Source organism: Pongo abelii, chromosome 9, assembly GCF_028885655.2.
Source record: "Pongo abelii isolate AG06213 chromosome 9, NHGRI_mPonAbe1-v2.0_pri, whole genome shotgun sequence".
Taxonomy (NCBI): Eukaryota; Metazoa; Chordata; class Mammalia; order Primates; family Hominidae; genus Pongo; species Pongo abelii.
The window spans coordinates 58,472,235-58,486,133 of record NC_071994.2 but is presented as its reverse complement, the minus strand read 5'-3'; the positions used below and the strand labels follow the sequence as shown (position 1 = coordinate 58,486,133).

The 13,899-nt window shown below is 47.9% G+C and overlaps 1 protein-coding gene across 7 annotated transcripts in view; it reads right to left on the bottom strand.

The window, feature by feature from the left end:
• Nucleotides 1-13,899, bottom strand: part of PTPN5 (protein tyrosine phosphatase non-receptor type 5) — a 64,546-nt gene that overhangs the window by 23,842 nt on the left and 26,805 nt on the right. The window lies entirely within an intron of this gene.

Sequence of the window (13,899 nt, the reverse complement as noted above, 5' to 3'; positions counted from 1 at the left end):
AGTGGTGGAAGAGTCTAGAAGGAATAGGCCCAATCAGCCACTTCTGCCACTGCAATATCACACCCTCAGCACTCCCGTGGGCTCTGAGAGGAAGAGCCTGGCCTCGGTGGGCACTGCTGTGGTCTCTGTACTCACTGGGAGAGGCTGGAGGTGGCTCCCTATTTTCTGCTACCTTTTGCGGGTGTGTAGCAGGCAAGGTAGGTGTTAGAGGATATACGGTGCTAAAGAGCAGAGTCCCTGAAAAATGGCAAACACTAACCAAGCACTTGCTCTATGCCTGGCCCTTCACTAAGATTATCTCCTGCCTTAAAGATGTTCTATGTTTCAACCTCAACACTGACCAATAGGACTCCTAGTGAGAGAAGCCCTGGAGGAAAAAATTTCTAGCTTCTCCCAGCAAAGGCAAATGCAAACAGGTGGTGGATTTGGAGTTCTGGGAATTAATACTGGCTCTCTGCAACCCCTCCACCCTGTTAGTCCTGCTGATCAGTAAGCAACACGACCAAGAGATCCACAGGAGGAGGTAGGAAGATGATAAGGGTTTGGGCCAGCAGCAAGTCCATCTAAGCTGGCTGAAGGCAGGGCCCAAGTCTTGTTCATCTCCACACTCTCCAGGCAGGCAGGATGGGGGTGGGAAAAGGAATCAAATTTTGACATAAGAAGATTCTGGACTAAAACATGGGTGCTCACCACTTATCAGCTACATGACTTAGGCCAGTTGTTCAACCTCTCTGTAACGTAACTCCTGTGGTGGTCTTAAAATATGTCTGTAATTCTTTACCATTTCTCCCATCAACAGGTGGCATCTCTGTCCCCTCTCTGGCTGATTGCCCTAATGGAGTGAAGGTGGCAGAAGTGATGTTATAGAACTGTAAGGCTAAGTTATCAGAGTCCATGTAGTCACCGAGCGTGGTGGCTCACCCTGTAATCCCGGGACTTTGGGAGGCCGAGGCAGGCGGATCACATGAGGACAGGAGTTCGAGTCCAGCCTGGCCAATATGGTAAAACCCCGTCTCTACTAAAAATACAAAAATTAGTCATGCGTGGTGGTGTGCGTCTGTAGTCCCAGCTACTCAGGAGGCTGAGGCAAGAGAATTGCTTGAACCTGGGAGGCAGAGTTTGTAGTGAGGCAGAGAGCACGTCACTGCACTCCAGCCTGGGTGACAGGAGCGAAACTCCGTCTTAAAAGAGCAAATAAACTTGCCTCATAGGACTTAGAGGATGCCATGAATTAAAACATGCAAAATGCTTAGGCTGCTGCCTGGCACATGGTGAGTACTCAATAAATGGGAGCCAGAATCTAGAGATGATGGGGAAAGGGGAGAGTGAGGGAGAGGCAGCAGGAAGGATTTCCCTTTCATCTGCCAAATGAGCCCACCAGGAGGACAATGGGTGCCCCACCTGGACATGGACAGGGGCTTTGAGGCTGCTGGCTGGCAACTGGGGTCGGTGGATGGAGTGGGCATGGACTGGGGGTGGTGGAGTTTTGTCTCTGCCAGATAATTAAGTCCAGAATGCTAACAAGCTTTCAAAACAAAACACAACTCAAGTACTCTTTGGATGGGATATAATAAAATGGTTCTATCTGAAATTGCAAACAGCTTTGTTGCTGCAAACAAAGGCTCAGTTCTTTGTGCCTCTTTGGCGTGGAGGCCCAGAAGTACGAGGGTGAAAAGGGTCAATGAAACTCTGAGGGTGTTGCTTCCCCCAGCAGCTGCCCATGCTGAGAACTAAAAGAGCTGACAGCAGAGGCCCTGCGGCAGTGAGGTACCAGAGGTCCCCAGTGCCTGAGACTTAAGCACAAATGCTTGGGGAGGAAGGGACAGACTTGAGAGAGCATCTTGCTCCATCCTCCCATTTCGAAGATGAGAAAACTGATGAGATCCAGAGAATAAGAGGCAAAACCAGGACTGCCATGCTCATCTTTAAGTCTCCAGTTCAGCTCTCTCATTAAGCTAGCATATGAAGTTCAACAGGGATTGCCTGTGGATACCTGGAAAGTCTAAGGCTTGAGGCCCCATGGCAGAGGAAGGCTGGGTTCTGGCTTGGGGTTCTTTAAAGGGTCCTGTTAAATGCCCTCAGAGGTCTAGGAAAGTCCAGGTGACAGGAAGTGAACTCTTCAGCCCAAGGTACCCCCAGGACAGCAAGGCAAATCCCCAGCCTCCAGAGGTTGCCACCATCAGATGGTCTTTGCAACCTGGGAGACTCACACCACGTTCTCAAGGTGTCAGGGGGCCTGGACTCTCTGGCTGTGTGATGTTCGGCATCCATCTCACTACCTCAGGGGGCCTTCCAAGTGTCCTGTAAATTCAAAGAGTGGGACTAGGGGTCTTTTAGGGTCCTTCTATCTCTAAAGATCCACTGTTACTTAAAAATAAATCTGAACCTCTGCTTTAGTTTAATTCAATGGCTTCCCTTTGTCCTTAGGATAAAAACCAAAATCTTTGCCCTTGCCATGGCTAACAACAAAGGACCACCATGCTCTGGCCCCTGCTTACCTCCCCAGACTCTATCCACACCTTCTCCTAGTTTTCTCTGCTCTGGCTTCTTCCAGATCCTCTGCTGGAACCAGTATGGGAAGCAGAAAAGTCTGGAAACTGGTGGTTCTGCTCTAGGATGTTAATGTCAAGGAAATCCTCACACAGTCCCCAAGGGAGCATGTAAGCCAATGTTCTCTCCTGTGCTACCTGTGGTGGGGGTAGGGGAGTAGAGACATCTGCAAGCCCATGGCTAGGGAGCTGGTGGGCCAAGTGTTCAGGGACATCTTGGGGAGTGCTGTGCAGCCCTTAGGAACAAAGGATCAGAGTACCACGGCACCATGGAGGAACTTAGAAACACAGTGTTGAGTAAAAAGAACAAGATTTAACACAGTACAATATGCACAATTAAAAATATAGACAAAAAACATCACCCATTCTGCAAGGGCACATAGCAACAAAAAACACACATTAAACACATTACCTATCGAGAGACGGGGCACAGCAGTGGGACACAAAAGGAAGTAAATAAGTGAATAAAACTAAAGAGACAGCCAGTATGGCCCACTGGAGATAACAGGACCGTGCACTGAGGAGTATGATGGATGATGCTCTAGAAATTCTCGAAAACCACCTTTTCCTCTCCAAGTAAACCCAAAACAAAACCATCGAGTTGGAAGTTGAGCCAAGGTCCAATGGGGGAAACAATGAACGGAAATTGAGGGTCCTTCACCCTGTCTGCATCCTGGAACTGGGAGAGCTGGAGAGAGAGAAACCCTGGCTGTTTGAGAATCAACAACTCTGAAGGGAGAAAGACTCATGGACTGAGGTGCAGCACAGCTGACTGTCAAGGAGACCCCTGAATCTCCTTTCCTCCGAGCTGGTTCACCAACATGACCTCTGAGTCATTTTCTTGGCTTTCTACAGGGAGAGGGGAATTCCATGCCTTCGTGGCTGTCTCCAAGAATAACCAGCCCCATTAAGATCCCTAGGGTTGGGTCAGCCCCAGGTTTCCACCTGCCAAGTTGAACCAATCAACCCAAAGGGTGGTAACTCAACTCAGAGGGTCCCCTCTCTCACCAGTTATCACTCTTGCTTGGCAAGGATTAATTAGTATTTTGGAGTGGCCAATCATTTTTTCTTAATGATTTTAGAAAATATGAAGACCTCCCCCTACAATAAAAGCATAAAGCAAAACCAAGTCATCCATACTCTTGCCTCACTGAGAAAGGTGTTGTTTTCCTTTTGATGTATTGTTCTCTCATTGTAGGTGCACTTTTACCTCATGCATCATTTTGTACGTAGGCATATCCTGAGACTATGCCTCTTTGGATTACAAGGATTCAACTTTTAAGCAATATGGCAGACAGCCTCCAAGGTGGCCCTCAGTGAACCCTGCCTCCTGGTCTTCACATCCTTGTGCAGTCCCTCCTACGTGGTATCAGGGTTAGTCTTCATGACCAATAGCACACAGCAGAAGTGAAGGCATGTCACCCTAGGATTAGGTCCTGAGAGACTGTGACTTCCATCTTGGACACGCTCTTGCTCCCTCGTGTGCTTTCTCTTGGATCACTCACTCTGTGGGGAACCAGCTGCCCTGTAGTGTGGCCGCTGAGGCAGCTCGTGGAGTGGCCTGTGTGGTGAGGTACTGAGACCTCTGGCCCAGAGGCTGCAAGGAACTGGAGCCTGCCAATCACCTGTGAGTGAGCTTAGAAGTGGATTCTTCAGCCACAGTCGAGTTTGGGGATTATTGCAGCCCTGGTCAACATCCTGAGATGTTGTGAGAGATCAGGCCAGATTGACTTAGGCCATGCGGCTAAGTCATTCCTGGTTTCCTGACTTAGAAACTGTGGGGGATAAGGAATGTTGTTTTAAATTACAAAGTTTTGGGGGTAATTTGTTATGTAGCAAAATATAACTAATGCAAGCGGCTTTATCCCTTCCTCAGGTAATATGGATTTTCATAGCAGGCTGTATTCCCAATGAGGAGAGACAGGCCTAAGAGGATGTGGGTTGCCCTGCTGCCGGATACCAGGACCCACTGGGAGGCTACTCAAGACTGGCAGAGGGTGGCACTGGGCTGGGTAGATGACTAATGCACAATTCCAAATGGTCTTGCTTGTGATTGATAAGGGGTTTGCCTCAAGCTAGGTGATGTTCAACAGGGATGTGGGAAAAAAGATGATCTTTTTCGGGCCTGACATGGTGGCTCACTCCCGTAATCCCAGCACTTTGGGAGGCCGAGGCGGGCAGATCACAAGGTCAGGAGTTCGAGACCAGCCTGGCCAACATGGTGAAACCCTGTCTCTACTAAAAATACAAAAACTAGCCAGGCATGGTAGCATGTGCCTGTAATCCCAGCTACTTGGGAGGCTGAGGCAGAAGAATTGCTTGAACCTGGGAGGCGGAGGTTGCAGTGAGCCGAGATCGTGCCACTGCACTCCAGCCTGGGTGACAGAGTGAGACTCTATATCAAAAAAAAAAAAAAAAAAAGATGATCTTTTTAAATATCTAATAGTCACATCAGGCACAGCCCAAATAGGGCTGAGAGGGGGTAGGCTAGTGACTAGTCCTCAGAAGAAGGATGCTGTATGCAAAGCCTTGTCCTGTTTAGGAAAATGGTGTGCAATGGGAAATTCTGGGCAGGCTTCTCATCTGTATTTTAGAAGGCAACATTACCCCAGCTGACATCTGGCTTATGTCTGGTTCAGACAGCCTAGTTCCTTCTTTGCTGATAACTCTTCTTGGTCCCTTACATCCTTCACTTTTTTTTTTTTTTTTTTTTTGAGACAGATTCTCACTCCGTCACCCAGGCTGGAGTGCAGTGGCATGATCTCTGCTCACTGCAACCTCTGCTTCTCGGGTTCAAGCGATTCTTGTGCCTTAGCATCCTGAGTAGCTGGGATTACAGGCACAAGCCACCATGCCTGGCTAGTTTTTGTATTTTTAGTAGAGATGTGGTTTCACCATGTTGGCCAGGCTGGTCTTGAACTCCTGACCTCATGTGACCCACCTGTCTCAGCCTCCCAAAATGCTAGGATTATAGGCTGAGCCACTGCACCCAGCCCATCCTTCAGGTTTTAACCACTTGGAATTAAAAAGAAACAGCACCAAGGTCCTAATAAACATCCCCACCTGTCCCACACATCATTTTCATATGTGTGTGTGTGAAATTCCAAAGTTCAGAGATGTAAAGTGATTCATGCAAGATCCAAGCTCAAAAAGGGCAGAGTCCAAATTCATTCACATCCAGGGCTTCTGAATCCGACAATAAGAAACCATAAAAAAATGAGCTGTGAATAAGGCTTTATGGTTTACAAATCCCCATTCACATCCATTGTCTCACTGAATTCTTATAACTACCATAAAAAAAATTGCTTTTCTCATTTCACAGTGGAAATGCCTCATGGGAGGGATGGAGCAGTACAGGGCTTGTCCAAGCCCATCAGTGAAAGGCAATGCCTAATACAAGGGCAGACACACTCAGCACTGTCTTTACACCCAGGAAAATGTCCCTCGTCCTGATCTCACACTTTGAAGTGCCCTGCTCCAATCCTCCATCAGGTATGCTCCTCCTCACAGGTAAGGAGTCCAGGGAACCAAAGGGACATTCTCCCTGTAAGTCCACATATTCAAAACCCCAGATTCCCTGGTCAAACGCTCCTCAGCCTGATTCCTGGACCTGGTGGCCCTCTTTTTTGACTGCTTCATGAGAGTGCACTGTGCTGTGTGTATTCCTAGAACTGGCCAAGGTGACTGTTTGCAGAAGGTGTGTTTGGAGCTCATATGTGTGGGCTGGGGTACCCATCTACCCAAGTGCTCACGAGTGTCCTTGTGGTGCTGGACAGAGCAGGGGTGGACTGGAGATTGGCTTTCCCTAGACCCCATATTTTGCTGCGGAACTCAGAATTTTCTATTTGAACCTGGCTTTTAAACTCCCTACAAATGAATATTCGTCAGGGTGGAAGGAAAACATATTTCCTTTCAAAGCTTATCAGCTTGCTTTCGAACAAGTTAGCTATCTAGACATAACATATACAGCCTTACAAATGTTAGGGGTGGGACTGCACACAGCTGTGCTCTTTGAAGTGGCAGGGAGGAGAGCCAAAGAAAAGAGAAGAGCAAAAGAGCCAAAGATTTAAGCAACAAAGGGTCAGTAGCTCAAACAGTGGAAGGTTGGGGAAAAGAATGAGACATGGGATGAAGGCCAAGGGGAGGAAGTTTTAGGAGAGGATGAAGTTAGTGTTAGGAGGAATGTGAAAGCTTATAAAGAGGATGTGCTGGTAGATGAAGGATGGCCACAGATTCTCTTGCACTCCTCCTATCAAGAGGTGGCATTTACTTCCCATCCCTTGGATCTAGGCTGACCCTGTGCCTGGCTTTGATCAACAAAATGTAGTGAAGTGACACTGTGTAACTTCTGGAGCTGGGCCTTAAGAGATCTGAAGCTTCTTTTTTGCCCCTCTTAGAGTGCTCCTTCTTGGTAATCACATAAGAAGTCCAACTACCATGAGACCATCATGCTGTGAGGAAGCCCAAGGTAGGAGCACTGAGGTGCCAGATGTGTAATAAAAGCTTTCTTGGACATTCTATCCCAGCACAGAATGAGGTGTGTACAGCGGAATGAGTGACCTCAGCTGATGCCACATGGAATGGAAGAACCACCCAGCTAAACCGTGCATGACCCTCCAAGTCATGAGCAAATAAAATGGGTGTTGTTTCAAGCCACTAAGTGTTGAGATCGTCAGGCAGCAACAGACAACCAAAACATGCTGAGATCTGAAGTGAAGAAATGAGCTTCAATGGAAGGATGAGTCTTTTTTTTTTTTTTTTTTTTTTTTCAGATATAAAGAACTTCCTGAGAGCTGGGGTGATTTGTCCCTGAGCCAGACCAAAGAGAAAGGTAATGGCATCTGTCACTGCATATGTTAGGAGTACGATGGATGCCCATTTGTCTAAAAGGGCATTAGCATCAACCTTTGAAGATGCGGGGGACTGGATCAGATGCATTCCTTCTTTCAGTTGCAAAGACTATCTTTAAGTGTCATCACACATCCAGGCAACTCCCTAGAATATGAGAACTGTTTCTATCCTGGTGAAGGAAAATGGAGGATCATTCTCCCCACCAACCCTGGCCCCTTAACTATGCAAGCAGAAAACACTCCTGCCTGTGGCTGTGCTGGTTCAGTGAGGTCTCAGACCTGTGGTGGGGAGTCAAGAAAGGACCACTGGATACACTACCCCACTCTGCTGCTGTAGAACTGGCCTGGACCTGACGCCCGAGCCCCGGGCACAGGAACACAAAGAAAAAAAACCACAAAGAAAAAAAAGAAGGTTTTTTTTCTGTTCACATTCCATATCCTGAAACAATCATCACCGTCACTATTAGCTACCATTTATAGAGCACTGTGTAATAAGCACTTTACGTCCATGAACTCATTTAATCCTCACAAAATCTCTGTGAAGATCTCATCATATTACTACCCTTATTCTAGAGTGAGGAATTTGGAACTCACAGCAGTTAGATAATTTACCTCAGGTCATGCTGTTGGTCAACAGCAGAGCTGGGATTTGAACTCAGCTGCCTGGCCATAGCACCCCAAGGCCTAGCTAGATGGGCTCCATCCTGGTGTCTGAGAATAGTTAGCCTCTACTATTGCTGACCGGTGGGCACCTGGGATGGTACTTCTTTTCTCAATACAATGGCATCGTTACAGAATACTGCCCAATTAGTGTTCTTAGCACATCCAAATGGTGTTTCGTTTATACTTTAATTATCCATTCTGAAGACTCAAGTAAAAAACTCATTGTACCATCAATGACAATAAATATCTCTAAATGCATTTAAAGTCTCGAATGAAAACAGAACCATCAATTCAACAAAGAAATAAAAATCAACAGAACCTCTACCACTTGAGTGTTGACAGCTACCGGTGACATCCCAGCAGTACTACTACAACCAGGTCCATCTTCTGGAGGTTTGTCCATTTGGGCTCCTGCACCTGCCCACAGACCAGCTTAAACCAGTACTAAGCACCACTCTGGGGGGCTTTGTGAAAACAGAGGCTAGCTGATCAGGGATGAGGCCCACTATGAGGTAAACCTGCTCCTTAAAATGCTCGACACAGCAGGTTCCTGAAGATGTGAACCGAGACCCTATTCATGTTCTAGGTCACTTCTTAGAGGAAGCCTTCCCTGACCCACCAAGATAGGGTTGCAAAATGGCTGTACCCTTCCATGGCACCCTAAACTCTTTAGGAGCAGGGACCATGTCTATCTTGCTTGTCACTGTATCACCAGTGCCTGGCAAGTATGAAGCATGGAGTAGGTGCTCAATAAATTTGAGTGGATAAAAGAATCAGGCTGTCTTTTATAACTGCCCTTGTTGGCTTCTGGTCCAAGACCTCATCTGTGGCATGGTAGGAAGGCTATAAAAGCTATGACTTGTTCCTTCCTGCTGGTCAGAGATAGGTGCTGCAGGATTAGGGTGACAAAGCTTTCCTTGATTCAGGCCTCCAGCTCCTTTACTTTAAAAAGTGGCACTCGGGATGGGCAGTGGCCTCTTGCTGAGACCTAGACCTTGTCCTTGGCCTGAAGGGAGGGTCCACTTAATACCCACAATGATACAGAGCAGAGTGCCTAGGGCTGGGTTGGGGACAGGTTGCAAGACATCAGGATCTAAGGTGGAGAGTAGGTCTCAGAATTACCAGCCCAAGAGGCCAGTTGTTCCTACCAAAAGTGCAATGGCCTACTCAGGCCTTCAGCATACTCATGACCTTGCATAAAGCCAGCTAATGACGACACACTGAAATCTCAGGTTGGTAGGGATTGTCACGGCTCCAGTCAGCTGCCCGCAGGAAGGCTCCAGGGGTACTTTGTTCCCAAGAGCAGCGTTGTCCTTAGACCTGGGGCCTGTGCCCTGTCTCTTCTGTCCATGGCACTCCCCATGAGCAGAGAAGTCCATAGGGCTCAGGAGATATACTCAACTAGAGTCTCTTAGCAGCTGGTGTCCATGTTCCCCTTTCCAGGACACACTCTAACTACTAGGACTTCAGGATTTCCTGCCCAAATGGCTTGAAGCCTGCATGGGTCTCTTGCTCAGGTACATCCCTGTGAGGGTAGACACTGTCTCCTGCTTACGCATCTTCAGGTTTGAGGGGTGGCCAAGGGGTAGCTATTAGGGTTGAGGTGGACCAAGCTTGGACATACAGACTGGCCTGCCCACATGCATGCACGCAAGCAACGGCCCTTGCAGTGCAGGACTGAGCGGGGGTGGTATACTGTGAGGGTCTTTATTGGCAGTCTGACCTTGGTCCCTGCAGGCCTGCCCACGAGTCTGTATGATGAAGATGCTGACAGCAACGCCTGGTGATGTTGCTCTATTCCATGTGCTGGCCCCCACTGGCACCTACTGTTGCTTTATCTACGTCCTTCTTCTACTTTGTACCTCCGCGGCAGCTGCTGGGAGCTAGGACTATGCTGGGCTAGGCCTGTACTGGTGCTGGTTGGGGAAAGGAGTGGAGTCCCCAGCATTAGCAGTGCCGCCTGGTGTCTTGCAAATGTGAACACCTACACATAGAAGAAGGGAGAGTGTGAGTTTGAATGTACCAAAGTGTTTGGGTGACTGAGCAAATGAAGTGAGCAAGAAAGGAAGAGCAAAAGAGAAGAGGAGGGTGACCACATGAAAAAGGGTGTGTGCATGGGGGAGAAGAAAAATACATGTGTGCGCATGTGCACAGGGGTGGGGAAGGCAGTGGGGTAGACACTCAGTGCCCCCACAGTGCCATGGGGTAGACACAGTGCCCTGGGGAGCTGGGCATGACTGAGAGCCTGAGAAGAGGACAGAGAATGGAGAGGGAGAAAAGGAGTCTGCCTAGTCATTTTCGAGAGTGTGCGTGAAGAAGGGGTACAGTAGTGGGAGAAAGAGAAAGACACCTAAGGAGGGAAGGAGAGAGCAAGCACATTTCCAGGAAGCATGCAGAGTGGAAGCCGCAGGATGGAGGGATGGAGCTAAGACAGGTGAGTGTGCAAGAGGAAGGCATGCAGGCGTGTGAGCCTGGAGGTGTGCGTCCGCCCCTGCAGGGCTGTGTGAGACAGAGGCAGGCCACGTGCCCGGGTGACTGTGCGTGGGAACATGCGAGTGCATCGGGAAGCATGCGGCTGTGACAAGTGAGCACAAACACGAGTGTGCGAGAGTAGATGTGGGGGTGTCCCAGAGGCTGTGAGGCAGCATGCCTGGCCCTGGGGCATTGTGGGGGGGCTGCCAGGGGGTGTTGGTGATGCTGAGGACGTTTCCACCCCAGAAAGCTCTAAGGGGACTGTATGACCTGCCCTGTGTTGGCTCAGATCTGGGTGACCGTGGTGGCTGGGAGTGTTGGCCATGTTGCCCCCATCCGAAGGTGGTTGTGGGAATGAATGAGCCACCAGGCATGGCTGGCCCTCACTCTGCCTTGCCTCTGGGCAAGACAGCCACGAGTGGAAAGAATACTTGAGGGCTGGATTTTCATACCATCATTATGCAATTGCCTGCAGTGCTCATGGGCTCCTTCTAAAGGCCTAACACTCCAACTCTCTTGGCCTACAAACCCCCATTTCCTTTTATGTCCAAGTTGCAGTACAGGTCAGTGTCCCTGACAAACATTTGTGGAAGTCTACTCTACACCAGGCTCTGGTGTAGACTTCCACAAATTCAATGTGAATTTACCCTATTCACAATGCCAAACCATTCCCCAGTTCTTTCCCATCCCCCTCTTCATGGCTTTGTCTTCCGAGCACTTACCACTATTAACCATACTATGTGGCATGACTTACTTATTTTACTTGTTGTCTATTTTTCTTTAATAGCAAATGTCTGTACAGCATTTGCTACATGCCAGACATTGTTCTAAGCTTTCTGTTAATTCACTGAATTCTCTAACAACTCTGCACAGCAGTGAATATTGTTCTTGCTATATTGTGAATGGGAGGCCCAAAAAGATTCAGTAGCTTGTCCATGATCATCCCACTGGTAAGTGGTGGGGCAAGCTGAGGTCCAGAGTCCCTGTTTTTGACCAGCACATAATACTGTCCTGGAAGGGTGGGAAATTTTTTCAGTTTGGATTTCTGTTCAATCTCTAGTGCTTACAACAGTGCCCAGCACATGTAGGTGCTCAATCACTAGTCACAGAATGAAGAAATGAGTGAATACATGCTGGACATGGAGGATGCAGAGATGAAATAGAGAGGTGCTTGCCTTCAGAGAGCTCATGACCCCATGGAGAAGGCAAATAATTACTGCAATCCCCTATCAAGATGGCATCGTGGGAGTCTAGAGGGTCACACAACTTGCTCAGCCTCTGCAAGCAACACTTCCCAGAGGAAGGACACAGATAGGGCCAGGCACAGTGACATTGTCTACCTCCTCCAAACTCCTATCTGGCACAAACACACCTAAACTCTTTCTGCCTCAGTCCACAGGGTGCCAGAAGATGACAGTGGCTCCATGTGGACAACAGAGGCAGAACAAGGTAGTGGTGACGACATGGGCTACTGAGAGAGACTGCCTGGAGTGAATCCTCCCTCTACCAGCTAAGTGACCTTGGACAGACTGTCTAAGCTCCCTGGGCCTTGGTCCTCTCATCTGTAAGAAGGGGTAGCAAATGACACTGATTTCCTAGGGTATTACATGACCAAAACTCTTCTATTCTACACTGGTTGCTGGCATTTGGGGAGAAATGGGAAAGAACATTGGGATTCAACCTATTATGCTTATTACTGCAGCCCCTCTGCTGTGGCTTCATCCCATTTTGCAGAAGCAGCTCAGAGCAGAAATTGTCCATGAACTTTCCTTAGCAAAGGGACTATGTCTGTTTTATTTACCACTATATAGCTAGCACCTAGTACCTGAGACCTAGTAGGTGCTCAATAAGTACCTGAGTGAATGACTGAGTGGTTACATTTATTTATTCCCCCAGGACCCTTGTGAGGATAAATATTCATATTGCTATTGTTTCTATTCACAGATGAGGGACTGGAGCTCCAGCAAGGTTAAGTGACTCGCGCATAAACACACAGCCTGAAGCAGAACAGGCGGACTCAAACGCCAAATCCCATGCTCTTTCTTCCTCCACACCGTGCTACTCTCTGGACTCCTATTCATCCTGTCCTATTTTCTGTGGATTTCTTCTAGTCAGTGGGGCCATCCCTGATTGTAGAGTCATCTCCGAATTCTATGACTCATATCTGAATCACAGAACTGTTTAATAGTTGAAGGGGACTTCTGATGTCATCTGGACCTCCCACCCATTGTGGAAATTTCCTCTCCATTGTCTATCTATCTAGTACTTGAATGCCTCCTGTGATGGAACACTCATTTCTTCCTCTGGAATTATCGACTTCTATGACTGGACCACTTTTAGAGTCAGAGAGTTCTGTGTCTATGGGCCAACAGGCCTGTTTTTAATTTCAATGCCTTGGGCTTACGTCATCCTAAGATACACAGAAAAGATCTGCTGCCCCTTCCGCAAGACAGCCATTCAGATATTCAGGAAGTTCTCACATCTTTTCAGAGAATTCTCCTCTTCTAGACAGATGGTTCCGTCTTAGACCATCTCAACAGGCTGTCCCAAGTGTTTTGAACAATGGCACCCCCTACTGGTTAAGGTATGAACTGCACCAAAGGGCTTCCTCAGGAGCTGGGGTACTGAGTGTGGTGTGAATAAAATACCACTTATTTTGAAGAGTCATCACTTTAGACTCATACCTGGTTGTTTCCAATGTCTATCTTAAAGAGTGTCACGTGAAGACTCCATTCTAAGGTTCCTTGCCAATCATGAGGTCTCTGACAAGCTACAGGTTTGGAATTTCAAAGTTAGAGTTCAAAAGACTTGTCTCTTTTTTTTTTGGAGACGGAGTCTTACTCTGTCGCCCAGGCTGGAGTGCAGTGGTGCGATCTCGGCTCACTGCAAGCTCCGCCTTCTGGGTTCACGCTATTCTCCCAACTCAGCCTCCCAAGTAGCTGGGACTACAGGCGCCCGCCACCACGCCTGGCTAATTTTTTTGTATTTTTAGTAGAGACGGAGTTTCACCATGTTATTCAGGATGGTCTCAATCTCCTGACCTCGTGATCCGCCCGCCTTAGCCTCCCAAAGTGCTGGGATTACAGGCGTGAGCCACCGCGCCTGGCCCAAAAGACTTGTCTTCTAACAAAATGTTCAGAAGGACAGATATGAAAATATATGTTATGTTACAGGATTATGGCGATTTTTCTTTATTTGTATTTATTTTCTAATATTTTGACAGTTAACCTTTTGTTATAAGAAGGAAAAGAACAATAAAAACTTATAAAAAAAATGTAAAACTCTTCCCCCCACCCCTTCTTTTTCTTCCTTCTGAGGCTGTTTATCATGGCATTGGGTCATGGGGCTACAACTGGGAAAAGCTG